At 47.2% G+C, this 26,169-nt stretch overlaps 1 protein-coding gene and 1 pseudogene across 8 annotated transcripts in view; one reads left to right on the top strand and one right to left on the bottom strand.

Moving 5' to 3' along the window:
* Nucleotides 1–26,169, top strand: part of ANKRD11 (ankyrin repeat domain 11) — a 228,687-nt gene that overhangs the window by 55,503 nt on the left and 147,015 nt on the right. For 2 of the 8 annotated variants that reach the window (XM_017513944.2, XM_037733255.1), the window contains exons 1-2: nucleotides 12,805–12,851; nucleotides 22,302–22,479. The exons of 4 other annotated variants lie outside the window; for them this stretch is intronic. The gene's annotated coding sequence lies outside the window, so the exon portion shown is untranslated. Of the gene's footprint in view, nucleotides 1–12,804; nucleotides 12,852–22,301; nucleotides 22,480–26,169 lie in introns of those variants that run through there. 2 more of the 8 variants (XM_017513939.2, XM_017513937.2) reach the window with 1 other exon arrangement.
* LOC119468854 lies at nucleotides 6,675–6,775 on the bottom strand (annotated as a pseudogene).

Here is a 26,169-nt window from a genome sequence, read left to right as displayed (position 1 = left end):
TTCTTTTTTAAAAGATGGAGTCTCGCTCTGTCACCCAGGCTAGAGTGCAGTGGCGCAATCTCGGCTCACTGCAACCTCCGCCTCCTGGGTTCAAGTGATTGTCCTGCCTCAGCCTCCTGAGTAGCTGGGACTACAGGCGCCCACCACTGCACCCAGCTTATTTTTGTATTTTTAGTAGAGACGGGGTTTCACCATGTTGGCCAGGCTGGTCTCAAAGTCCTGACCTCAGATGATCCACCCACCTTGGCCTCCCAAAGTGCTGGGATTACAGGCATGAGCCACCATATCCAGCCAAGAAAACCATTTTTGTAAAAGTTATTATTATGATCTTTTTCATTGATTCCAATATGTGCAGTTTTTTTTTTTTTTTTACAGCTCTGAAATGAGGATGTCTGTGGATAGGCAACTTTTTTTTTTTTTTTTTTTTTTAGACAGAGTCTCACTCTGTTGACCATGCTAGAGTGCAGTGGTGCAGTCACAGCACACTGCAGTCTCAACCTCCTGGGCTCAAGTGATCCTCCTGCCTCAGCCTTTGAGTAGCTGGGGCTACAGGCAGGCATCAGCACACCCAGCTGATGTATAATTTTTTTTGTAATGATGGGGTCTGGCCACGTTGCCTAGGCTCTTCTTGAACTACTAAGCTCAAGACAGACAGCATTTGTAATGTAATTTCTTGCAAGTGGGTGGACCTAGTCATTGCTGTTCAAGCTGTCATCGACTCACTTGAGTTATATACGTTGTTACTATATATGGTACTGAAAGTGTGAAGCATAGTTGATGTTGGAATGTCTTTAGATTCAGCCTTGAAATGGAAAGTTCTTTTGTGTGCGGAAAGCAAGCAGTAGCCAGGTAGCAGAAGGCTGTATCACTGTTGGTGAGGCACGAGGCCATCACTGGTCCATTGACTCCAGTTCCGTAATTTCTTGCAGAGCAGTAACTAAGCATTCTATAGAGCAGGGAAGGGCGGTGAACAGATGCGGCTCTGCTCACCTGTGAGCTGAGGAGTGCCTGTCCTGCCCCCCGAGCTTCACGCCTGCCCTCCGCTGAGCGAAGCAGAGGCTCACGCAGGAGGCATGTGTCCGGAGGGTGAGGCAGCATTTGGCAGCTATTTTTATTTTTAAGGAGCAAAACTGATGGATAGATGACTTGATATGCTGGGGAAAATGTCATGTAAGGCTTAGTGGTGGCCCCAGGAACCACTCTTAGCCCAGGGGCATTCCTCCTGGCTTCTGAGGAGGGGTTCCTGACTCGGGTTCTGCAGGATGAGGTAGGAGTTGACCAGATGCACAGAAGGATTGTGGGGCCTGGAAAGAATCCAGTGTTGGTCAGTGTGGCCAGGAGGGAGGCAGTGTGGGTGGGACCGGTTGAGGGGAGGGTGGGGTCACTGAACATCTTTGGGTCCCTGAGGATTATAGAAAGGAACTGAAGGTGAATGCCCGAGGAATTTTTAGATGTGTTAGTTGGTATGTATTCGGGTTTTTGTTTGTTTGTTGGTTTGTTTTTTGAGAAAGAGTATTGCTCTGTCACCCAGGCTGGAGTGCAGTGGCATGATCTCGGCTTACTGCAGCCTTCACCTCCCAGGTTCAAGTGATTCTCCTTTTTCAGCCTCCCCAGCAGCTGAAATGGCAGGTGCTTGCCACCATGCTCGGCAAAATTTTGCATTTTTTAGTAGAGATAGGATTTTGCCATGTTGGCCGGGCTGGTCTCAAACTCCTGACCTCAGGTGATCTGCCCACCTCAGCCTCCCTAAGTGTTGGGAGTACAGGCTTAAGCTACTGTGTCTGGCTTGTATTAGGATATTTTATGTTTATAAATACAAAAGTTATTTTGTAGCAAAAGTTATAGAAAGTAAAGCTCACTAGCCATCAGTGGCAAGGCTCCCATAGTAGACAGGAAAGGATGGGATTTTTGGAAGGATTGGCCATGGGCAGGAAGAATCCTGGTTCTTCAAGAGAGAAGGAAGAGAAGGTTTGGGTGTGGAGGTGGCAGTTGTGGAAGCTGAGGGTCTGCACACCTGGCTGCAGTGTTCTTAGGGCCAAGGGCGGTTGTTTAGGAGGGGTGAGAACAGGTAGAGTGTGTGCACGTAGGGACCAAGCATGGAGCATTGTCATGGGATTTTGGATGACAGATGGGAGTGTGGGTGCATAGGTGGAGATCACAAGGACCCTCTGATTTGGGTGTCAGCTCTGTGGCTGCCACAGTCTGTATTACGCTGTGTGATGTTTCTTTGGCACTTCAGGCCCCTTGTTGAGGTTCAGCAATATCTGATGCAGAGACTGGGGAGTTGGGATGTTAAGGAGTTTGGTGATAAGGAGCTGGATTGGGAGGAGAGGGAGGCATCCAGGGACCCCTTTCTTTAGGAGCTTAATGAGGGCAAGGAAGGGGACAGTAGAAGTTGGGGCAACAACAGTTATTAAACTTATGGCAGTATTGGGTTGCAAACATGCATTGGAGGTGGGGAGGCCACTGGTGTTGAACGTGGAGCTTTGTGGTTGGAATGATGGGGTGTGCCCTTGGTGTGGGGATGGCACAGGTAGGTGCTCAGTGGCAGAAGATGGTTGCTCCCATGCAGTGTCCTTGGAGGGTGGGGAACGGTTCTGGGCATTCTGTTGGTGGCAGGTTGCTTGGATGTTTTCCAAGCTTTGCTTCAATCAGGCTTTAAGCAGAACCTGGCCTGTGAGGCATTTGGTGCACAGTGAGAGCACCTTGGCTGTCCCTGGAACTATAGGGACAGAGGGAATGCGGGTGGGAGGTGCAGGAGGGTGACAAGTGGAGAAGCAGCAGCAGGGGCTGGTGACAGCCTCTGGGCTCCAGATTGGAGGAGGAGAGAAGCGGATGCTCTGGAGGTGTGAGTGGGAGGCTGTGCGTAAGAAGGCCCCTTGGGTGCCCACTGGGCAGGGAGCTGTATGCTGGGCGTGGCTGTGGCCCGTGCGACTGTCGTTGTGTGTCGTCCAGGGTCCTGCCACAAGGATCTCAGGGCTTCACCTTACAGCCCTTGATGGCCTGGCAGCCAGAATTGACTTTGTGGGTTTTTATTTTTGTTTTTGTTTGTTTTTAGACAGTGTCTTGCTCTGTCGCCCACGCTGGAGTGCAGTGGAGCCTGCTAGGCTTAAGCAGTCTTTCCTCCTTATCCTCCGGAATAGCTGGGAGTACAGATGATGCGTGCCACCACACCCGGATAAGTTTTGTATTTTCTGTCGATACGGGGTTTTGCTGTGTTTCCCAGGTAGATCTTGAACTCCTGGGCTCAAGCGATCTGCCCATCTCAGCTTCCCTAAGTGCTGGGATTACAGGCGTGAGCCAGTGGGCCTAGCCACCTTAGTGTTAAACCCTGTTTCGATGCAGATATCACGGAAGCTTTAGGAGAACCTGACCTGTTTTCACATTAGATGCTTTGGGTGCAGCTTTAGGTGTCGTCTTAGAGCATGTGTTAGGCCTTTTGTGAATAGGATTGTAGGCTGTGTCCAGGGCCTCTGTCTATACACCCAGGTCTCTCCTCTATCATTGTCCTCTCTGGAAATAGGGACCCCTGCTCTGCCAGGACACCCCCTGTACACCCCGTGGTTCTTCTTGGGGGTTTGGTTGAAGGAACCTCTGGGCTCCTCAGTCCTCTCCCCTTCATCTGCATCCAAATAGCTAGTTCTTTGAAAACATACCCTATTAGGGACTGATCAAGGATTTCCTACCCACTCCCTTTATGAAACACAATTAGAAGTCCTTTTTAAATTACGAGAAAATTTTAAAAAAAAGAAAAAAATCAGTGTGGCTCTCAGTGTGGATCCACCTGAAGGACAAAACAAAGCTTCATATTCTCTTAGGCAGGATACTAGGCCATTTTTTAAAGAAAACAAAGATCTTTTCCTTTTTTTTGTTTTTGTTTTTGTTTTTTGAGATGGTTGAGATAGGGTCTCCATTTTGTTGCCCACGCTGGAGTGCAGTGGCGCAATCTCGGCTCACCACAGCCTTTAACCTCCTAGGTTCAGGCAGTTTTCCTGCCTCAGCCTCCCGAGTAGCTGGGATTACAGGCGTGTGCCACCACGCTCAGCTCATTTTGTTGTTGTTGTTTTTGAGACAGAATTTTGCTTTTGTTGCCTAGGCTGGTGGTGGTGGTGGTGGTGTTTTTGAGAGGAAGTTTTGCTTTTGTTGCCTAGGCTGGAGTGCAGTGGTGTTATCTTGACTTACCTCTGCCTCCCAGGTTCAAATGATTCTCCTGCCTGATCCTCTCTGGTAGCTAGGATTACAGGCATGCGCCACCACACCCAGCTAATTTTTTTTTTTTTTTTTTTTTTTTTTTTTTTTTTTTATATCATGGTTTTTTTTTTTTTTTTTTTTTTTTTTTTGGTATTTTTAGTAGAGACAGGGTTTCTCCATGTTGGTCAGGCTGATCTCGAACACCTGACCTCCAGTGGTCTGCCTGCCTTGGCCTCCCAAAGTGCTGGGATTACAAGCATGAACCACTGCACCTGGCCTAAAAATCTTTATTTTTAAAAACACACAGTTATTTCTTGATTTTTATTGAAGTAGAGGTTGCAGTATCAGAGTAGGAATTCGGATGTCAGAGAGGGAATTGGCCCTGTGTTTGTGATGATTGCTGTCTTTGTTTGTGGCCTTGGAGTAGCTTGAGTGTGTGGAGGAGAACAAATCATCCCCAGCCTCTGTGGGTTCTTGGGGTTGGGGCACTAGTCCCAGGTACGTTTGTGGGTTAGGGTGGAGGATGATAGTGACACCCGTGAGAGGCAGGATGTTGCTTCAGGAGTAGCACTGACGTCTTAGTTTATTGAAACTCAAAGGCTGAATTTGAATTTGCTTAGCCAGTGGTTTGAACTGGCTGAGTGGTGATTGAACTAGGGTTGGGTCTTTTTCTTCTTTTTCCTTTTTTTGTTTCAACAGTGTTTCCCCATGAAGGCCTAGGGTTGGTTCTCTATATACTAGTTAAAGCAAACAGCTTTCCTCCCCTGCCTTTACTAATACGTTGGTTAATGCCATGTCTAAGCAGCCTGCTTTACATGTGCAAACAGGCCACGTGGGTAAGGGCTTAGCTTTCTGGGGAGAAATCAGCCATTCACATTTGCCTTCTCTGAGCTTGGCCTCCTGTGGAGACATGGGGAGCTGAGTCGGTGAGTGCCTGAGCACCCTCACCCAAGGGGGCCAGCAGGCCTGGGTGCTGAGCCTCCAGGTGGGTGGTAAGGGCACGTGCTGAATGGGTATGCGTGATACGGTCTGCAGGGATGGGAGCTTGCCTGCTTCTGTGGTGATGTTCCCTGAGGTCTCTGCTGCTTTCTTTAAGTGGTGGTTCCCTGAGCTTAAGCCCATCATGCACTTCCCACACTGTAGGGTTACTTGGTTGTTGCATCATAGTTGATTTTTGTTAGATTTGCTGTTTTTAAAAAATTTTATTTATTTATTTATAATAGAGATGGGATCTAGCTCTGTTTTCCAGCCTGGTCTTGAACTCGTGGGCTCAAGCCATTACTTCCTGTCTCCCAAAGTGCTGGGATTACAGGCATGAGCCACCACGCCTGGACTAGAATTTCTGAAAGTAGCCTTGCATGCCGATAGAACCAGAAGTGGTTCATCATAGCATTTCTTTTCCTTGCTTTTGGAGAAGAAACAGTGGGGAAAGTGTTATGATTGGATTTCAGGTGAAATCAAAGTCCTGGGCTGGGCTAGCTCCAGGGATGCTGATGGCAAACCCTACCCTGCACCCCCTCCTTAAAAGTAGGGCCTTGGCACTTTCTGGAGGCCAAAGAAAATGTTTAATGCTCAGCTCCTCCTGGGCAAGACTCTGTCCTGTGTAGGAGTTGCAGTGAGTGGCAGCATGCTCACAGCTGTAGTCGAGGCATTAATTTCATGGAGACCATCGTCTGCTCACTGCGTTTACGTCTGCAGGGGTGCTGTGTAGTGTTATTTCTTCTGCTGGTAATTTCAAAGTTCGTATATCAGTATCTGCCTGTTCTGAGTCTTATTAGTATTTTATGCAGAAACACAAAAAATATTTAACTCCCTTTTTTTGTAAAACACCTAAGTGAGTTACTCATTTCAGATTTAAACTTTTCATCAACTTTTGTCCCTGCCGTGTTGAGTTTCAACATACTACATAAAGTGTGTTCTTGGTCTGCGGAGTCCTTGCCACCCCGTCCAGTCTGACAGGGCGCTTTGTCTCTGCACACCTGTCCTTTGTGTTGACGCTGACCCGGCACGGCAGCTGTAGTTGGCACAGGCTTTGTGGGTGCTGTCCTCCGGGACAAGCCTCTGTCCTCCCGGCAGGCTCGCTCTGCACCCCTAGGCCTTGCTTCACCTTCTTCTGTGCAGATGTTTCTTGACGCCTCTTGTTCGTAGGTCATCACTTTTCACCCCTATTTAATTAATCCTGCTTGTGTATCTTTACATGTAAAAAAGGGGTGTTGCCACTCTTAAGAGTTTCATTTCATTTCTCTTGCTTGAAAAAACTGGTTGAAAAGGCTTTACAGGTCTGGTAGCCGTTGGGGTGGAGAGGGTATTGCTGAAAGAATTTTCCATGGGTGGCAGGCAGCTTGTAGGTATTTGGCGTCGTTCCCTGTGGGTGGTGCAGGGTGGTGCTTGCTGTGGGAATGGGGGCACCTTGGTATCTCTCATCTTTTACTGCTTGGAAGGCACCTTGCAGTGCAGGTCCCAGTTTGTGTGTGTGGTTTTTTTAAAGCATGGAATGTTTCACAAATTTGCATGTCATCATTGCACAGGGACTGTGCTAATCTCTGTGTTGTTAGAATTTTTAGTACATGTGCTGCCAGAGCGAGCCTGTCATGCTTGGCTTGCCAGTGAGAAGTTCGATGGGGGTGGTGGCTCACGCCTGTAATCCCAGGACTTTGGAGGCCAAGGCGGGCAGATCAGTTGAGGTCAGGAGTTTGAGACCAGCCTGACCAACATGGTGAAAACCTGTCTGTACTAAAAATAGAAAAATTAGCCGGGCATGGTGGCACATACCTGTAATCCCAGCTACTGCAGAGGTTGAGACAGTGGCCTGGAAGATGGCGATCTCAGTGAGTCAAGATTGCATCCGTGCACTCCAGCCTGAGTGACAGACCGAGACTCTGTCTCAACAATATAAGAGTAAAAAAAAAGAAATATTTCACATTTGAACAATTTCTTGGCTGGAGGAAAAATCCTTGCTATGTTTGTAATGAAAGAGGTAGAGCCTGGGTACTGTGGTGAGGTGTTTGGTGACGTTGTCAGGGCCTGCGGAAAGTGCTGGCCAGGTTGTGCTCTAAGGGGCAGGAGCCCTGGAGGCTTGCCAGGCATGGAGGCCATGATGGGGTTGGAGGTGAGAATGGGGCATACAACTTCTGCCACTGGGAACACAGGGCAGCCAGCAGAACCTTGCTGTGAGAGTCTAGGATCCAGCAACATTCCTGGCGGGTAATGGGAAGAAAGGACTAACCTGTCAGCACCTGCCCTTTGTGGGACACAGGCCTCCTCCCTGAAGCATCAGGCTTCATTGGGAAATGAGTCTTCAATGTATAAAACCAATCCTGAATGGTACAGTCCAGCTGGTGGAAACAGAGATTTGTTTTGGCCTCAAATGTAGAGGTATCGAGAGAGACAGAAACAAGCAGTGTGTGGGGAAGCTGTGCATAAAAGGGCATTTGTGGGATCATCTTTACTCAGGATCCAGTTTGAGCCAAAACGGAGGAAGAGTCTTGGTTTCTCTTAAACAGGTGGTTTTCAGATACAAATTCAAAAGCATTTTTTGGAGAAGCAGTAGGCATCTCTCCATCACGTTCCAAACATGGTTTCTAATGAGGTTTTCAGAGTGTGGAGTTAGAGCATAGAATATTGAAATTAAATCCTTAGTCAGGGAAGCGTCGGCATTACCTGCCATGTTCCCCAAGGCACCGGCACCAGAGGGCGCTGCGTCGTCAGCTGGGTTGTCCTCCTCCTGCTGAGCCTCCCCCGCCCTGGGGCCTTCTTGGCCCTCAGTGCCGTACACCCCGTGTGCCCACTATGCACAAACCTTTGTCATACTGATGAATTCATGCTTAGTACTTTTTACAGAGTTCATTTCTTAGTCACAGCTAACCTTGATTTTGCTTTCAGTGCAAGGACTTTTCATTTCTAGACTGGATTTGAGTGGTTTGAATTGAGGCCTGGTGACTTTGGGAAAGGTCTTCGTATGGATTGTGTGGGAAAGTGCCTTTTTGGTGAGTGCCACAGTCGGCCAGCATCTTGTGATCACAGACAGATTCCTGCTTGTGGCCAGTGTTCAGTTATGCAGGGTACATTTAGTTTTCTAAGAATCAGGTTTGCATATTTTTGAATAATTCTTTCTCTGAAGATTTTTTGTTGACTGCATTTGTTGTTCGGTGATGGAACGTATTCTGATGTTAGATGTGCAAGATTTTAAAAAAGTCTGTAATAGAGTCTGTGTAAGAGAGCCTGTTTTGAGATGTTCTTTAGCCTCTTCAGAATGAAAATTCATTTAAATATTTTGGAACTTTACTCTGAAGAGTTTTAGCACATGCATAGCAAGGAAAGTTATTTTTTATAAACCACGATCCACATTCTCTTTCCATTTTGACTGTGACACACATACCGTTTCCAGGATTCATGCACACTCACGCATTGCCACACAGCCACAGATGTGCCTTTTGATGCCATGTGGATTTATTTTCTGTCCTGGCAGCCTTGGAGGCAGGCAGCCCCCTTTCCGGAGCCCCTTATTGGGTGGTGCCTGGGCGTCGTCTGTGGCTTCTCCAGGGCTCTACCCGCATTGCCCTGAGTTGGATTTTTTGGGGCCCTGAGTTTGTGCTTTATATTTTCTTTTGCTTTCTTCCTCTCCCGCTTTCCTCCCTTTCCCCCTGATTTTGAGACAGGTTCTTGCCATGTTGTCCAGGCTGGAATGCAGTGGTATTCACAGCCTGGTGTGCTCACAGTTCACTGCAGTGTTGACCTCCTCAGCTCAAGCAATCCTCCTACCTCAGCTCCCTGAGTAGCTGGGACTATAAGTGTATACCACCGTGCCCAGCTATTTTTTTATTCTGTTTCTGTTGTTATAAAGACGAGGTCTCACTATACTGCTCAGGCGGGTCTGGAACTTCTGGCCCCAACTGACCCTCCCACCTCAGCCTTCCCAGAGTGCTGGAATTACAGGTGTGAGCCACCATGCCCAGCCCTTGACATTTTCTGGTGGTCTGCTTTTCCTGATTCCCCTGTTATTTAACCCTCCCCCCAGGAAACATGTACATTTTACATGAATATATTAATAAAATGTTCATTTTTAACCATAGCACTCTGAATTCTTTTGGAGGAAGCCTCTTGATGTGAACTGCCATCATCCCCTTGAGGACTGGAGAAGGAGGAGGAGGCAGGGAGATGGTTGCGGGGTGAGCACTGGGCTGAAGGTTCAGTGTTTTAGACCTCAGCCCTGAAAGGCTGTGATTTCCTCTGAGTGTCTGATTCTTTGTCATATCCCTCATGAGAGTCAGGTCACAGATCATGGAGCTAAGGTAGTGGGCTGTGGCTCGGCCCGACACCCGTGAGAGACGTGGGCCTTCTGCTGTGCGTGTGTGCAGAGGAGCTGGAGCTCTTGACTTCTCTGGAGGCCGCCCATCAGCCTAGGTCAGCTGCACTGTGTGTAGTGTTACAGTTGAGCTTATGACTGGTTCTTTTGGTGATAATTGGGAATGAAAACATTCCACAGAGTTCTAACTTGTGCAGAGTCGTGTTGAGAACACCTTTGGTGTTGTGTGTGAGCAGTGTAGATGAAGAATAGAATAAGCTTTTCTTTGCTGATTGTGTGGTTGTATTCACAACCTCAATTGCTGAGTTGCTGTGGCGTGTTTCAGCTTCATCCTAAATACTGCATTGCATTTTAGATGGATTTTCTCTCCCATATCCCTGTATCCCTGTTTTACATGGAGAACTTTGACACTTGTTTTTTCTTTGGTGTAGTTTTTAGCTCTAAAAGAGTATACAGATAGTTCCTGACTTAATGATGGGTCAAGTTAGGAGTTTTGACTTCACTATGGGTTTATTGGGTTGTAACCCATTACAAGTCAAGAAATGTTTGTATTTGATTGTATCTCTTTAGAAGTAAAATCATTAATTTAGTGTTGTCTCTTTTTAAATTTTTATATACTCTGAGGTCGTATATGTTTGTGCTTAGGACTCAGTTGTCTGTACTTGTAAACAGCATCTTCCAAAAAAGTTTTCTGTTTACTAAAAACAGTGGGACTGATGTGAACCTTCAGTGCTTCAGTGCTGCGGGAGGGAAAGAAGACTTTGCCTGGGACTGTGCATGCACGTGCATTTGAACAGCGTGCCACGCTGAGAGTTTCCATTGTGATCTTTACCTTTGGTATGAATGGAAGAATATAGTTCCTTTTTTTGGGCTTTGTTTTTCTTAAGAAAAAGGTTAATTTTTTTTTTTTTTTTTTTTTGAGGCAGGGTCTTACTCTGTTGTTCAGGTTGGAGTGCAGTGGTGGTGCGATCATGAACTCCTTGGCTCAAGCAGTCTCCCATCTCGGCCCCTCAAGTAGCTGGGATCACAGGCATGCACACAAATACCTGGTTGGTTTATTCTAAAATTTTTTATAGAGATGAGGTCTCACTATGTTATCCAGGCTGGCCTTGAACTCCTGGGATCACGCAGTCCTCCCTGGGATCACGCAATCCTCCCACTTTGGCCTCCTAAATGCCGTAACATTTGATGACTTGAGATGTGAATACTTTTACTTCGAAGGGATTGTGCTTGGTTCTTGGGGACAGTGCCTTTCAAATTGTGGATCGTTACCCATTATGTCTTACTTAAGAAAATTTTCTTGGCTGGGTGCAGTGCCTCATGCCTGTAATCCCAGCACTTTGGGAGGCCGAGGCGGGTGGGTCACGAGGTCAAGAGATCGAGACCATCCTGGTCAACAAGGTGAAACCCCGCCTCTACTAAAAATACAAAAAATTAGCTGGATGTGGTGGCACCTGCCAGTAGTCCCAGCTACTCAGGAGGCTAAGACAGGAGAATTGCATGAACCCAGGGAGTGGAGGCTGCAGTGAGCTGAGATTGTGCCACTGCACTCCAGTCTGGGCGACAGAGCATGACTCTGTTTCAAAAAAGAAAATAAAAATGTTCCCTATCCCAAGTCCATAAAGATAGCTTCCTATGCCTTCTGCACATTTTGTACTTTTGCCCTTTGCATTTAAGCCTTTAATCTATCCTAAATTGACTTTTGTGTATGGTGTGAGATAAGGAGCCACCTGTTCGTAGTCTCATGCAAACACCGGTTGTCTCCGCCTCCTGGGCTGTGCACGCAGTTCATGCCGTCTCCGGTGCCCCTGCAGTGTCCGAGCTTGCGGTGTCGTGCTGGCCAGCAGCGGGCTCTCCTTGAGACACCGTCACCTGTCTTCATGGTGGACTCTGCCTGGTGTTTGTGTCTAGAAATGTAATGGACTTGTATATATTCATCTTATCTTTTGTATCTAGAAATTTTTCTTTGACAGATGAGGAAACTAGGAACGATAGAAGCTGTTAGAGTGTGCTTAGAGTCACCCCACCAGTATACGGGCAGGGCCAGGATTTTCACTCTGGCTGTCAGACTCCACAGCCCCTGGGCCTAGTTTGCATCATACACCGCCCTGCACTGCCCTGTAGGAGATTGAACTGGGCACAGTGTCGAGATGCACTGGAGGTTGGATTGCTGGAGCTCGGAGTGGCATCAGGAGCAGTGGAGAGGCATGGCAGAGGAGCAGCTATGTGGAGGCACAGAGGCCAGAGAGAAAGAGTAGCCGGGACAGCACAGCCTCCCTGCCAGACAGGAAGAGCCAGAGAGAGCTGGTTTGAGGGGACAGCATCTCTAGTCTTGAGCCAACGGGTTTTATAACCCCCCAGACATATGGTGAGTGGGCTCTTGGGAGAGATGTCAGGTTGGAGAGAGCTCTGGAGGACTGTTTGCCCAGGGGCGATGGTGGCATGCTAGAGAGCGAGGGGCTGCTGAGTGAGAGAGGGGGACGCACAAAAGAGCAGGCAGGAGAAGAGGGGAATGAGGAGAGAGGATACAGGGGTGCGGAGGAGTCAGTGGGAGGCTGGAGGAGCCAGCCTGTTTGCTGCACTAGGTGTTGGGAACATGAGAGTGAAGGAAACGGATGCTCAGAATACCAGCGTCTTTCACTTATTGGTATTCTTTTGGTGGCTTTTAAAAAAAATTCTCTGTCACAGGATACATATCGGCATCATGCTGGGTTCATGGAATGAGAGTCCACTGTTGTTGCCCCTCTTACTAAGTGGGCATTACTTTCTTCACAGTTCATAGGTTAGAGGGTCTGTTCTCAAGGAATCTGGCTTCATTTCTTTCTCTGTTGTGAAAATGGTTGCACCCAGGCTGATGCCATTTGGGTATGTGTCGTCGTTTTCTTCTGTGACGTCTCCTTCCTCATGTCACTTTTTAGGAGACTGGAGACAAATATTCTAAATTCATCAACTGTGACCATCTTTTGTTTAAAGCAAACTACTTTGAGTTTCCGACTGTTCTCTCTTTTTAAAAGATGAGGTTGATAAATGTATGTTTAATTTAGAATTCTATTGAATTAGCTTAAGAAAGTAGAGAAGTTAATTTAAGACGAAAACAAAAAACTTAATGTCATACCATTCTTTAACCTTCAAGGTTCTCTGAACTGACAATTATGGAGTTACTAATTCCCTCATAGTTACCTCAGGTAATTATGATAATTTTATTATAACAAAAATGTAGCAAAAGTTTCTTGGTTTACAAGTATCCTACATTTATTTACTTGTTAGTGTTGAGAGTAACTTCTTATTTTGTATGTGAAGAAGCAGCCTAGAGGAACAGTCATTCCGCGAAGAGGGACTCTGATTGCTGAGGCCGGTGAGTCTTCCCTTTCTGCCGTCAGTCCTGCTCCTGCAGAGCAGCCTTCCTGTTTTGCTCTGTCCTGACACCCAAGGCAGATGTCGCTTGAGGTTCCTGTATAATACTTGCTATTAGAGACAGTGGTCTTTTCTGCTTGAATTTCTTCCCTCCCTCCCTTCCTGCCTCCGTTTCTCCCTTCCTCACTTCCTTTCTTCTTTCCTTTCTTCCTCTCCCTCCCCTCCCTCCCTCCCTCCCTCCCTCCCTCCCTCCCTCCCTCCTTCCTTCCTTCCTTCCTTCCTTCCTTCCTTCCTTCCTTCCTTTTCTTCTTTCTTTTTCTTTCTGATGGAGTCTTGCTCTGTTACCAGGATGGAGTGTAGTGGTGTGATCTCAGCTCACTGCAGCCTCTTCCTCCTGGGTTCAAGTGATTCTCCCACCTCAGCCTACCAAGTAGCTGAGATTACAGGTATGCACCACCATGCCCTGCTAACTTTTGTATTTTTAGTAGAGATGGGGTTTCCCCATGCAGGCCAGCATGATCTCGATCTCTTGACCTCGTGATCCACCCGCCTTGGCTTCCCAAAGTGCCGGGTTTACAGGCATGATTACATCCACCACACCCTACCCTCTCTGCTTGTATTTCTTGATGAGTGTTATCTTCGAGGTGAAACTTGGATTAAGTTTTTTTTTTTTTTTCTTTTTGAGACCAAGTCTCACTCTGTTGCCCAGGCCGGAGTGCAGTGGTGCGAACTTGGCTGACTGCAACCTCCACCTCCCAGGTTCAAGGAATTCTCCTGCCTCGGCCTCCAGAGTAGCTGGGACTACAAGTGTGAACACCTGAGTAGCTGGGACTACTACAAATGCCCGGCTAATTTTTGTATTGTTAGTAGAGACAGATTTCACCATGTTGGCCAGGCTGGTCTTCAACTCCTGACCTCAGGTGATCCACCTGGCTGAGCCTCCAAAAGTGCTGGGATTACAGGCGTGAGCCACGATGCCCAGCAGAATTACCATGTTTTGATAGAAGAATATTTTGGTCCGCTTTCCCAAATGGGGAATCTTTCTTTTGCCCGGGGGTCTTCAGTCAGATTGTTGGAAGAATGTGTGTGACAGTGCAGAATCCCCTCTGCTCTCTGCCGCACCTGCTGGTCCACTGGGCTTGTTCAGCGCAGCCCCAGGACACTACTGGCTTCCTGGAAACTTGCAGTGATTGAGAGGTGTTGGGCCGCAGCAGCATGTTGAGCTGAATGTGGAAATTGAATTGAAAAAGGCTTCCTGTTCCTTGAACAGACAGACTGAAAGCGCATCCCTGTGTGAAGAGCCAGTGGCTGTGGGTTGGTCTTTGGCTCAGAGTCAGGTGGTCTTTGGCTCCGGTCAGGTGAGTGTTTGCACCTGGGCCCGCTCCCTGCTTCAGCCAGCCGTCTGCATGGGCACTTCAGGTTGTCGCAGGTATTCTTGTGCCTTGATGCAGTCTTAGCAGTTAGAGCATAACTTCCTCATGGCACAGCTGCCCGAGACACCCAGGGTGCTTGCTGCATTTCCCTCCAGGTCTTTCCTGTTTCAGTTATTAAACACTCATCAAACATGGTGCCACTAGAATCCAGAAGACCTTGTCCAGAGTCCTCAGACCTGGTGTGTGTGGTGTGCCTATGTGAGTCTGCACTTGTCCCACACGCCACTCTTAACAAAAGCAGATTTTGGATCCCGGGAGATATCTGTTGTGAGATTTATAGACACGGACTGCTGGGCCAGCTTTCCTTATGCTGATTAGCCACTGACCAGCTGCATGCTTCTGCAGTCTTACTGTGACAGGTGGGCCCCAGGTGCCCTGGGCAGGGATGAGACACGGGACAAGCACGGGAGTGGGCAGGAGTCAGGACTGGGCAGGGCGAGGCCCGGGACTGGGCGGGAGTCAAGACTGGGCAGGGCGAGGCACGGGAGTGGGTAGGGGTGAGGCGCAGGTCTGGGCAGGGGTCAGGACTGGGCAGGGGATGAGGCACAGGACTGCATGATGCTGCTCCTCCTGGCTGCAGTGACTTTGTTGGACTCCCCCATCTTTATGGCTTTCTTTCTCAAACTTGGTCTCTGTGACTTACCTGGAGAAGAAGGGTGTGAGAATTCTCAAGTTAGAGAACAATTGCTTTATGGTCATTATTTCTACAACTGTATGATTAGGATTTATACATGTCCCTCTAGAGAATTTGAAGAATATTGAGAAGTATAAGGACGAAAGTCAAGACCTGAGCTTGACTTTGAATAGGAGTTTGCCAGGTGGACACAGTGGAAAAAGGCTTTCTAGGAAGAGGGAGAGGGACTCTCCTAAAGTAGAAGGCATTTGCGGTTGTTCAGAGGCTGGGGAGGCAGCCAGACAGCAGCACTCGAAACTGCATGCCATGGGCTCTGGGAGGTGGCTGCCACGGCGATGGGTCCTGATCATACAGGGCTAGGTCAGTGATTTTTTTATTAGTTTTCCTTGGAAAACATTTTAAGTTTTAGCCTTTACCACCGGACACACAGAATCCAAAGCGTCTTGAGGAGGTGAGTGTGTGTAGGGCGCACCATAGGTGAGTGCTGTCTTGGAAGCACTGGGGTGCTGCTGCCGTGTGGCCCTTCTCTAGGTCCTGTTTGCATTTGGGCCTGTTGTTTATTTCTTGTGGATGGTACAGGCCAGGCAGGGTAGGTGAGTATCCTACCTTGTCCGTGGGTGACACACTAGGTGCACCTTCCCTGAGTAACCACCCAGGAGCTGGAAACTTCTGTATTTAGAGGCCAGTATCCTGTCCATGTCCCCCTCCCCCCTCATACTGTGGTTAACGAATCATATGTTTAAAGCTTATAATTCTCAGATGTTGTTATCAGAAAAAAGAAAAAGAAAAAAACAAAGAATCATATGTTAGGGCTGGTCGCAGTGGCTCACGCCTGTAAATTCCATGACTGGGCCATGATAAGCTGGGGTTTGTCATGAAACCCTCTTAAGGGGAGGGCTCCTTACTGTCTTCCTTTTTAATTTCTGAATTACTCTTTGTAAGGTACATTTACTTGAGGTGAACGTGCGTCTGTTCTGAAGAAAGTAAGTTGAATGGATCAAAAGGGTAAAATGCGCAGAGGCTGAGGGACAGCTGCTTTAACTATGGCAGTGCTTTTACACAAGGTGGCCGTATGTCCATGTTTATTTTTTTGGTGGGGAGGCCAAGGTGGGTGGATCACAAGGTCAGGAGTTCAAGACCAGCCTTGCCAAGATGGTGAAACCTTTTCTCTACTAAAAATACAAAAATTAGCCGGTTGTGGTGGTGTGCACCTGTATTCCCAGCTACTCGGGAGCCTGAGGCAGAGAATTGCTTCAACTTGGAGACAGAGGTTGCAGTGAGTCAAGAGCATGCCACTGCACTCCAGCCTGGGCTGCAGAGCAAGACTCCGTCTTCCCCCCGCCCACCAAAAAAAATAATAATCAAATTTTACTAGTATCAGATGTTCACATAGCTGTTTTCTCTGGAGTTCTTGGATTCTAAAGCAGAGAGCAGCCCCTCTTCTCTCCACATTGGTGTCTGGGTCTGTGGTGTGCTTGGTCCCCATGTCTAAGCCTGTTCCTTAGGTGCTGCTCCTTTAGAGTGGTGTCATGCTGCTCCTTTAGAGTGGTGTTGCTTGACCTGGGACTGGTGACCAACACACTGTGTTTCTGTTCCGAATGGTGTGTTTGGAAAGCCTGTCAGTGGTAGTGAGGTGGGAAGGAAAAGAAGTCTGAACTTGGCATACTGTTAGGTTCTTGTAGTGTCATGAAGCGGAAAGTCTGCAGAGGAGAAAATGGACACTTTATTCCTAGAAATGTGCTAATTAGCTTGTAGGTGAGCAGACTTAAAGAACTTGGGATCCATATGCTAAGGCCAAAATCTTGAATTATTCAGGGATGCAGGAGCCGGTTAGTCACGGCCACTCAGCTGGTACTTCTCAGGAAACCCTCTTGAAGGGGAGGGCTCCTTACTGTCTTGCTTTTTAATTTCTAAGTTACTCTTCTCTATAAGCTACATTTATCTGAGGTGAACTTTCATCTGTTCCAAAGACTGTAAGCCGAATAGATTGAAAGAGTAAAATGCTCAGAGGCCAAGGGACAGCTGCCTTTACTGTGGCAGTGCTTCTACGCAATGTGGCCCTATGTCCATATTTGTTTGTTTGGCTGGAGCGTGGTGCCGTGATAAAAACTCCCTGAAGCCTTGACTCACAGTCTGTAGCTGGGACCACAGGCATGCACCTCCATACCTGATTTTTTTGTTATTTTGTAGGGATGGGGTCCCATTACGTTGTCCAAGCTGGTCTGGAACTCCTGGGCTCAGGACCATACTGTGATAGTGTACGAATGGGGGTGAGTGTGTGCTTGGTAAAGTTTTCCAGTATGGTGGTGACATAGTAGAAAAATACACAAGCAATACATGCCCCTCTAGAGAATTTGAAGAATATTGAGAAGTATAAGGACGAAAGTCAAGACCTGAGCTTGACTTTGAAGAATGAATAGGAGTTTGCCAGGTGGACACAGTGGAAAAAGGGTTTCTAGGAAGAGGGAGAGGGACCCTCCTAAAGTGGAAGGCATTTGCGGTTGCTCAGAGGCTGGGGAGGCAGCCAGACAGCAGCACTCGAAACTGCATGCCATGGGCTCCGGGAGGTGGCTGCCACGGTGGTGGGTCCTGAGGTCCCAAACAGCCAGCCTGGGGAAACACTGGAGCGTGTCCCACGTTGGGGCAGGAGCTTTTGTTTTCCAGTTGTGTGTGTGTGTATGGGTACTGTGCCATGAGGTAAAACATGAATGTACTCCTTGTTAGCTCAGCGACTTCTGTACACCACACTGAGGTGTAAATAAGAAGTGCATCAGATGTGCACTGTGGGGAATAAGTTGATGATGTGGCTGGAGGCGGAGACAGTTGAGTTGTTATGATAATGCAGGTAAAGAAATACTGAGACACTCTTGATGTAGAAATCAGGGCGGTGGCAGTAGGGAGGCGTGATAGTGATGGGGAGGAGCTGGAATGGACAGGATTTATAAGTGGGCTTTTGATGAGGAGGAGGAGGCAGCCGGTTTCTGTCTTGGAGGGTTAGTTAAACAGCAGGTGCCCTGCAGCAGGGCAGGGAATACAGGAAGGAGTGAGCGCTCTGTGCTTTGTGTGTGCACAGGCTGTGTGAGGAGAGCTGAGCTCAGTGAGAACATTGTCTCTGATTGACAGGGTCCCTAGTTGGACATTGGTGCAGTGGGTTCAGTAGGGAGTTCTGATTGGCTGAGCTCAGATTCAGCAGCACATTGTTAAAGCCAGAGGCTGGTGAGAGTGGCCAGGCAATGGCTGAAGATGACATTGAGCGGGGAGGTGGAGGAAGGAGAATCTAGCAAGTGAAACAAAATGGAAGCAAAGTTGGCAAGAGAAACCAGGAGTGGTGGAGCAGAAGTCTGGGAAGAGAGAGTGGTTTGTAGGTAAAATGCCACTGCGAGGCCATGCCACATGAGTGCCAGTTATATTCCATGTTCCTCACAAGAAAAATGGAGGTGGCATCTCTTATGGGCTGTCATGAGGGTTGAATGAGGCGGTGTTTGGAGAGCACAGACTAGATGTGCCTGGGCATGTGGTCACGATGGCATGGCCAGTGGTGGTGATGGGAGGGGCTGCCACTCACCAGCTCACTCGCTCTTCAGCCCATGCAGCCTGCCAGGACTCTGCCAGACATGGGACGTGGCGCTGAAAAACGCAGAGCTGATGCCGACATGTGGATAAAGATGTCCATTTTGTCACATGCACTGGTCAGCTTGCTTGTATATGTCTTTTGTACTTTGCCTTTGCTGCTTGAGAGTTCTGTAAGCAATTAGTAATAAACAAAAAAGCAGGTTTTATGTGGAAACTCTGTGGAGATTAGAGGATTACACTGAGTGCAAACAGGAGGAAGGAGAAGAGGTAAACCCTAGGCTTCCGGAAGCCGTGTTGAGTCTGTGGCACCTTGGTCTTAAGAAGAGGCTGGGGGCCGGGCGCGGTGGCTCAAGCCTGTAATCCCAGCACTTTGGGAGGCCGAGGCGGGTGGATCACGAGGTCAAGAGATCGAGACCATCCTGGTTAACATGGTGAAACCCCGTCTCTACTAAAAATACAAAAAAAAAAAAATTAGCTGGGCATGGTGGCACGTGCCTGTAATCCCAGCTACTCAGGAGGCTGAGGCAGGAGAATTGTCTGAACCCGGGAGGCGGAGGTTGCGGTGAGCAGAGATCGCGCCATTGCACTCCAGCCTGGGTAACAAGAGCGAAACTCCGTCTCAAAAAAAAAAAAAAAAAAAAAAGAAGAGGCTGGGATGGAGCTTAGGCTGACCCTGGGAGTGACCATTTCTGTCCCCCCCACCCCTCTGCCCCATGCACCCACTTTCAATGCTTGCAGGGGCTTGGTTTGTGATGCAGGAGAAAGCAGAATGGGAAGAGAAAAGCACAAGCAGGGCTAATGAACATGGTGATGTTCAGACAGGAATTATGAAGCATCATATGTAAGGAACAGACTCCTTTTGCTTGTCTTTAGGAAGAACTAGAATTCATTTTGGTGTTTGTTTTTTTTTTTTTGTTACAGTGGCTGGCTGTCAGGTTGCATTAATGAAACTGGAAAAGTAGTGTTTCAAGACGGTGGACAGGTCTAGCTGGGCGGGGACAGAGCCTGCTGTGTGGAATCCTTGCCAGTCAGTCACTCATCGAAGGGTCATTTGTTGACCTTTGTCCTTATTAAAGGGAAAATGTACCTGCTGTGTACTCGAAGGTCTGAGCATGAGAGTCGGGAATCCCATGCTTCAAGGTCATTGCTGTTCTCTCCTGCCGTGTACTAGAACTTCTGAGTGTAAGAGTTGAGAACCCCGTGCTTCAAGGACGCTGCTGTTACTCAGAAGCAGAGCAGTCCTTTCCCTCCCCCAGCGCCCATTTAGGAGTAGGGTGTGGTCGCTCACACCTGTAATCGCAGCTCATTTCGATTCTCTTTGTTGCATTTTAGATGTTGAGCTGTACAAATTACTATGTGCTCACATTCTACATTAATAGAACAGTACACATTTAGGGACAGTGCTTTATTTTTATTTTTATTTTTTTGAGACCGAGTCTTACCCTGTTGCCTAGACTGGAGTGCAGTGGCAGGATCTCGCCTCACTGCAACCTCCACCTCCCAGGTTAAAGCAATTCTCCTGCCATAGCCTCCTGAGTAGCTGGGATTACAGGTGTGTGTCTCCATGCCTAGCTAATTTTTTTGTATTTATTGTAGAGAGGGGGTTGTGCCAGGCTGATGTTGGCCAGGCTGGTTTTGAACTCCTGACCTCAGGTGATCCTCCCGCCTCCGCCTCCCAACGAGCTGTGATGACAGGTGTGAACCACCATGCCCGACCCCTAGACATTTCAATTATGTCTCCTCTACTCTCAGAGTTTAAAACTTGTATAGTTCTGTAAGTTGTAGTATGTAAGAGGTTTACAGTACCGTATAGATTTTTGGATTACTTTTCTAGTTTTGAAAGAAGGCAGTTGAAATTCTGATAGGTACTGCACTGAATCATTAGGTTACCTTGGGAGTGTTGCTGTAGTTAAATTAAGATACTGTGTCTTTTGATCCATGAACGTGGGATTCCCTGTCCCCAATTTATTTAGGTCTTCAGTTTCTTTCAGCAGTGTTTTGTGGTTACAGGGTACAAGTTTTACATTTCTTTGTTCAAATTTGTTGCTAAATATTCTTTTTGATGCTGTTATAAATGGAAATGTTTTCTTAATGTTTTTCAGATTGTTCACTGCTTGTGTATGATGATGATACAGCTGACTTTTGTATATTGATCTTGTATCATGCAGCTCTGCTAAATTGATTGATTGAGGACCTTGTTGCATATCAAGAGAACGGTTTTCTTCATGGAGTTATATCTGATTCTGAGGTTCCTACTTGGCAAAAGACAGGCTGGTAACCAGTGTCCAGAAGTCTGCCACCACTTGGATTGTTCATTTTGTAGAAACAGAACAGATGAGTGTTGTGAGAGGTTGCGAGTAACTAAGCGATTGTCGGTGAAGTGAATCAGCCACTTCCTGGTTTTCTCTGTCTTCGCTGTTTCCCAGTGTCCGTGACACTGATCGTAAACAGTGAGGCCAACAGTGAACTCCAGAGACAAGTAGATAAAGAGATATTCATGTTTTCTTTTGAGATTTGCTGTTAGAGTATGATGCTGATTTGAAATTCTGTGGGTTTACTAAGAGCTAAAAATAAATTGGTCATCTGTGTGCCTGCTTTAGGCTTTCTAAAATGTTGGTCTTATGTCTGTGTTGGTCAGGATTTCAGGTGTGTTAAGTGACCAGCAGAGCTGCTCTTTCCTTATTAAAGCTTGCTTTAGCATTTCGAGGCCAAGCAGGGAGGTGGCGTTTGTTGCTCGGGGAGCTTGTAAACTCTGCCACACTGCTTGGGTCTTGTGGAGCCGGACCTGCTGTGGGAGGGAGGCAAGCATTGCACAGCCTAGCCCTGTGCTTCCTGTAGTTTCTCCTTTCGTGTCGTTGGGGCCGTTCTCACTGTTGGCATTTGCGTCACTTTGATTTCATGCCTTTATCCCCCTAATTTTCAAGTATTTCCCGGTTTCTGATCTATAGCTTCCTTTTTTCATGATAGCTGTGCATCTGTTTCCTTCTAACAATGCATCTGTTTAATTTTTTTTTGCCATTCCCCTGGATCAGGTGAGGAAGGGAAGGTTCTGGTAGGGGTTGGATGCCTTGTCTGAGGACTTAAGGTTCTCCTGCGTTCCAGAGTTGGTTTTTGTTCTTTTGCAAAGGAGTTTGATTCCTATCAGGGCAGGCATTGTGGAAAGGGAAGAACAGTTGTGTGAAATCATCCCCTTTTGTTCTTATTCTGCATTCATCCACTTTGCACTTTCTTCTGCTAAATGGTATAAAGAGAATTATTTAGAAACATTAATTTCCTTTCCTGCTTTGTTTTTTTCCTGTAATAAAAAGAAACATTTGCATTGAAGAAGGAAGCCTGGTTTTCCTTCTAGCTCCTCCCTACCCTCACCTCAGTTCTTAAGTTTGCTTAGTTGCCTTTATTGCCTTGAGCGTTCTCTCTTTAACTTTAAATGAAGGAAAACAGAAACAAATAGCACCCCATCCTTAAAAGAAAAATACCAAAACAAGAAACAAATTACGGCTCACGTTCTCCGCCCCCAGTCCCAAAAACACGGAGTCGGGGGGCGCAGCTGTGTTCACTGGAAGGAGGCCAAGCTCAGGATCGTCGCCTAGCCAGAGCCAGCAGGTGGCCTGTCTGCACCAGCCAGCCTTGGGATTGTGGGGCTCCTGGCACCATTGTGGGAGTGGAATCCAATTGGTTGTGCCTTTTTAAAAATGAGATGAGGCTGGATCTGAGGTCCTTACTGTTAATTTAAGTCCTCTGAAGTTACATTGTAAGGAGGTTTTTAAAGCCATAATAATAGCAGATGCATATTCATGTTTTACATTTTCAGTTTTAAGACTGATCATGGTGAAGAGTGTGTGCTCTGGAGCCAGCCAACCTGATTTCAACTCGTGGTCCCACCAATTAAAATGTGATCCTGACTACATTTCTCACACCCCTGCGACTTCAGTTTTCTCATCTACAAAGGGATCGAGATACCTACTCTGTGGGATTCTTGTGAGGATAAAGTGAGTTGATACTAGATAAAACCATATGAAATTGTCAATATGGGACTCTATTTTTTTTTAAATTGAGCTTGTGTTTTCAGTTATAGTTGTAAGAAATCTTTGAGAGAGCCCCTTGTACACTTAGGGCAGTCTCTTCCTCTCTTCCAATGGTAGCACATTGTAGAACTGTGGTATTAATAGGACGTCACAGCCAGGATGTAGACACGGTATTGCTCACCAGTCTTACCTAGATTGCCTGAGGTTTACTTGTATGTGTGTGTGTCTCTGTGTGTGTGTGTGTGTGTCTGTGTGTGTCTGGTGTGTGCGAGAGAGAGAGAGAGAGAGAGAGAGAGATTGATTTGAGTTCTGTGTGGTTACCCCTGCCCCTGCCGTGCTGCAGTACTGAATAGTGAGGGTCCCAGCCGCGAGGATCTGCTGTTTGCCCTTTTCTAGTCACATTTGCCCTTCCAGCCCATCTCCCTACCCCGGTCCCTAACTCCTGGGAACCACTAATTTGTCCTCCATTTCTAAAATTTGTTGTAAGAGCCTCATATAAATGGAATCATAGAAACGTAACCATCTCGATTGGCCAGTTGTCCATTTTGCTTAGCGTAATGTTTGCTCTTTTTTTGTTGCTGAATGGCCATCATGGTGTGGGTGGACCGCAGCTTACTTACCTATCTGCCCATTGTGAGAAATGCACATTGAGCTGTCCAAACCCAAAGAGTGGACTTGGAGACACAAAGAATAGTGGAAGAGAGACTTCTAATGGTAGTCTTGCAGGACCGGGCACCTGGGAGCAGGTATTCCAAGGGCAGCCTCGGACCTGCTAGCATGCAAGTCCCTCCCCCAGGTCCTCAATGGTCGAGTACTGTGGGGCTACAGTATTTATTTATTTATTCGGCTACAGTATTTATTTATTTATTCATTTATTTTGAGACAGAGTCTTGCTCTGTCACCCAGGCTGGAGTGCAGTGGTGCGACCTCGGCTCACTGCAATCTCTGCCTCCCAGGTTCAAGTGATTCTCCTGCCTCAGCCTTCCGAGTAGCTGGGAGTATAGGCGCCCGCCACCTTGCCCGGCTAATTTTTGTATTTTTAGTAGAGATGGGGTTTCAGCATCTTGGCCAGGCTGGTCTCGAACTCTTGACCTCATGAGCCTCCCAAAGTACTGGTATTACAAGCACGAGCCACCTTGCCCAGCTGTCACCTGAGTTTCATGATCTGCCTTATGAGGTTATACCATCCCTTTCCCTGCTTACGCTTCCATTTCTCAGTAATGAAACCTCCTTCCATTTTATGGGCTGACCCGTCCTCTACATTCTTTTCGCTTACCGCGACCTTCTAGGTGCATGAGCTGTGTGGTTTGTTACATCTGCAGGCTGGCTGCTCAGATTTATCATGCCTTGAAAATGGACCATTTAAAATATTTTCTTAAACCATAGAAGCACATCTGACCTGATTCCAGTTTATGGTGCACATGAATAAAAACAGCTATGAACATCGGAATGGGGATGATTGGACCATTTTTGACTTACAGTAAAGGTGGCAACACACTGAGTATGGGTGTTTCTGCCCATAAGCAGCAGCAACTGTGGTGTCCTTCCAGGTTCTCTCAAGCCACACGTCTCATGCCTTCTCTGTGCATGTGTTTGAAGGTACTGAAAACGTATTTATCAGAAAAGCCACAGCTCTGCACTGGTCTCTGAAAACCCATCTGTGTGCTCTTGCTGTTCTGTGGAAAGTTGGGAAAAGACAGACCCAGGCCTGAGACAGGCTGATGTGACCACCACTCGGAGCCCAGGGTTCATGGGTTGGTTAGTGAGCCAGTGTCGGGGTACTTGGCCCTGCGCTGGACTCCCATCGTCAATAGTTCCCCCATGGACCTTCCCACTCAGCCTAACTCAATTGAAAATCGTCGTTCATATAAGGTGGTGATTGAAAAAGTGCTCTGGCTAACAGCGTTTTGAGACCTAAGGCCCATGTAGGGACCGGGCTTTGCTAACATGGATTCCTGGGCTCTGAGGGTGTTGGGAGGGTGGCTCACGGGAGGGAGCTGAGGGGCCTGAGCTCACAGCTATGACACCAGTGTGGTACTTGGTTGTCAGAAGGAGCAGGCGGCGTGGAACGGCCATAGGCCTCATCATTTCTTCGCTGTCAGTTGGAGTTACATCAGTGTGGCTAAAAAGTATTGCTCATCTTAGAAGATTGAAAACTATGATTAGCAGTTGTAGGTCTGCTCATTGAAAAAAGTGATTATTGATGTGCCTTGATATAAAGAAAGAAAAAAGTGATTAAAAAAAGTCGGAGTGAATTAAACATTAATACAGTTGTGTACGTCAGAGTCTTCTAAAACTTGTGGTTCTGTCAGGGGAGAAAAGGGAGACTCTGTACTAAAAACATGAGCCATCTTGAACTTCTGTTCTTCTCCAAAAATAAGCATCAGGTCTGTCCAGCTTTCTTCCCAGGGAGTCTGTGGTTCTGTTTCGGACAGGGCTTGTGGCAGTGACTGCTTGTCGAGAGCAGTGAGTAAAGCAGCTCTCACGCAGCAGAGCACGTGGGAAGAACGTCAGAAAGAAGTGGGGTGCGACTGGGGCAGCTTAAACACCGTGTTACTACTTGACATTTTAAAAAGTGTGTTTATACCTACCCATAATCGTACCTGTTAGTGGAGTCTGGTAAGATGCCTCAGTCCATGGATGCCTTGTATACCAATGAGACCAGGGTGGGTACTGTGTCCAGGCCCTCAAATACCACTTCTTTTTGGTGATAACATCTAAGATCCTCTTTTTTAAGAAAATTGTTTTAAAAGTTATTTTAATCATTTGGATATTTATTTCTTCTTAAAGAGACAGGGCCTCACTCCCTCGCCCAGGTGGAGTGCAGAGGTGCCGTCCTGACTCACTACAGCCTTGAACTTCTGCGCTGAAGTGATTCTAATACCTCGGCCTCTCAAAATTCTGTGGTTATAGGTTTTTCTTGGAACTCTTTCTTCTTATGTAACTACCTTTTTACCCATTGATTATATGAAATAATTTTCTTTCTGTATCCCTAATGTGGCAGCTAGCCCCTGAAAAGAGTTGGTGAGATTCTCTAGAGTAGTAAGAGAAACTCAAAACCTTCAATTGGTCCACTATTCAGAGAGAACCACCATTAGCGCTGAAAATATTTCCTAGTTTTTCTTACACCGAGTGCATGTAGCGGATGTCCTCAACACCTGGGATTATCATCTTGTCCTGTTGCCATTTTGATACGTAGAAGCATCTCACTTTGTTTTAACTGGATTGTGGTTTTGGTTGTGTGTATGTGCCAACCCACCCACCCCTATTCCACCCTCACCCCCAGACATGGATGGCTGATGGTCTCATCTCTGACCCCCTGGTCCTGTCATCTTACTCTGACTCTTCATGTCTCCATGATCTGTGTCTACATTATGCCTCCACAGACCTGTACATTCCTGAGTTGCTGTGGATATGAGCTGGCTGTAGGAAGTGTAGCCTGGTGCATTTCTGTTTGACAACATGGCTTTTTTATAGTTGTGGTGGTGGTTTTGATGTGAAACCATGTATTCTAATTGAAGCTTTATTTCTTTACTTAGGAGGCTGAGGTGGGAGGATCCCTTGGGCCCAGGAGGTCCGAGGCTGCAGTGAGCTGTGTTTGCGCCACTGCATCTTATCCTGGGCAACACAGTGAGACCCTGTCTCTTAAAAAAA

Source organism: Cebus imitator, unplaced genomic scaffold (genome assembly GCF_001604975.1).
Source record: "Cebus imitator isolate Cc_AM_T3 unplaced genomic scaffold, Cebus_imitator-1.0 Scaffold509, whole genome shotgun sequence".
Classification (NCBI taxonomy): Eukaryota; Metazoa; Chordata; class Mammalia; order Primates; family Cebidae; genus Cebus; species Cebus imitator.
The sequence above is the reverse complement of the archived record's forward strand: the minus strand, read 5'-3'. Positions and strand labels throughout refer to the sequence as shown.